This window comes from Chrysochloris asiatica, unplaced genomic scaffold, assembly GCF_000296735.1.
Source record: "Chrysochloris asiatica unplaced genomic scaffold, ChrAsi1.0 scaffold00331, whole genome shotgun sequence".
Taxonomy (NCBI): domain Eukaryota; kingdom Metazoa; phylum Chordata; class Mammalia; order Afrosoricida; family Chrysochloridae; genus Chrysochloris; species Chrysochloris asiatica.
Window position 1 is genome coordinate 1,156,307 of NW_006408849.1, and position 701 is coordinate 1,157,007.

General features: G+C 42.9%; 1 pseudogene; it reads left to right on the top strand.

Moving 5' to 3' along the window:
• Positions 1-603: 603 nt before the first annotated feature.
• LOC102828383 overlaps positions 604-701 on the top strand; it is a 3,886-nt pseudogene continuing 3,788 nt past the window's right edge.

The following is a 701-nucleotide window of genomic DNA, read 5'->3' on the forward strand; positions in this document are numbered from 1 at the left end:
GGTTCAAGCTCACCAATCGCTCCTTGGAAACCCTATACAGGGTCGCTATGGGTCGGAATTGACTTAATGGCACTTCACAACACAACAACACAAGATAATTGCTATAGGAGAAATAGCATCATAGATTAGACACTGGTTTAGAACATATGCGTCATCCTGGAGAATGTTTCCCCAATCCTGCAAGGCATTGCCATCTAGTGGCCTTAATTGTCTCTTTAGAAAGTAATTCCATTGTTTGGTCAAGCCAGCTTCTTCAGGATGATGGTGAACATGGTAAGATCAGTGAATATCATGATCACAGGCCAATTCCTACACTTCATTTGCTGTGAAGTGAGTCCCTTGATTCGAGGCAATGTTGTGCGGGATACCATGATGGTGAATAAGGCATTCTGTAAGTTCATAGATGATAATTTTGGCAGAAGCATTGCATGCAGGAAAAGCAAATCCATGTCTAGATTAAGAGTGTTCCAGGGTGCTGCGCTGGCTTTCCCAGCCCCAGGTGCATTTAGGCAGGAAGTGCTTGGTAAGCTCTAACTGCTGCTATCCAGTACGATTGTACCTATCAGGACCTCTAAGATCTGTTGTAGCTATGAGGATATCACTATGCCTAAAGCAGCAAAGGGAAAAAATGGAAGAATTAAAAAAAAAAAGTCAAAGGAACAAACAAGATGGCGGATTGGGTGGACGTATAGCAGAGAACT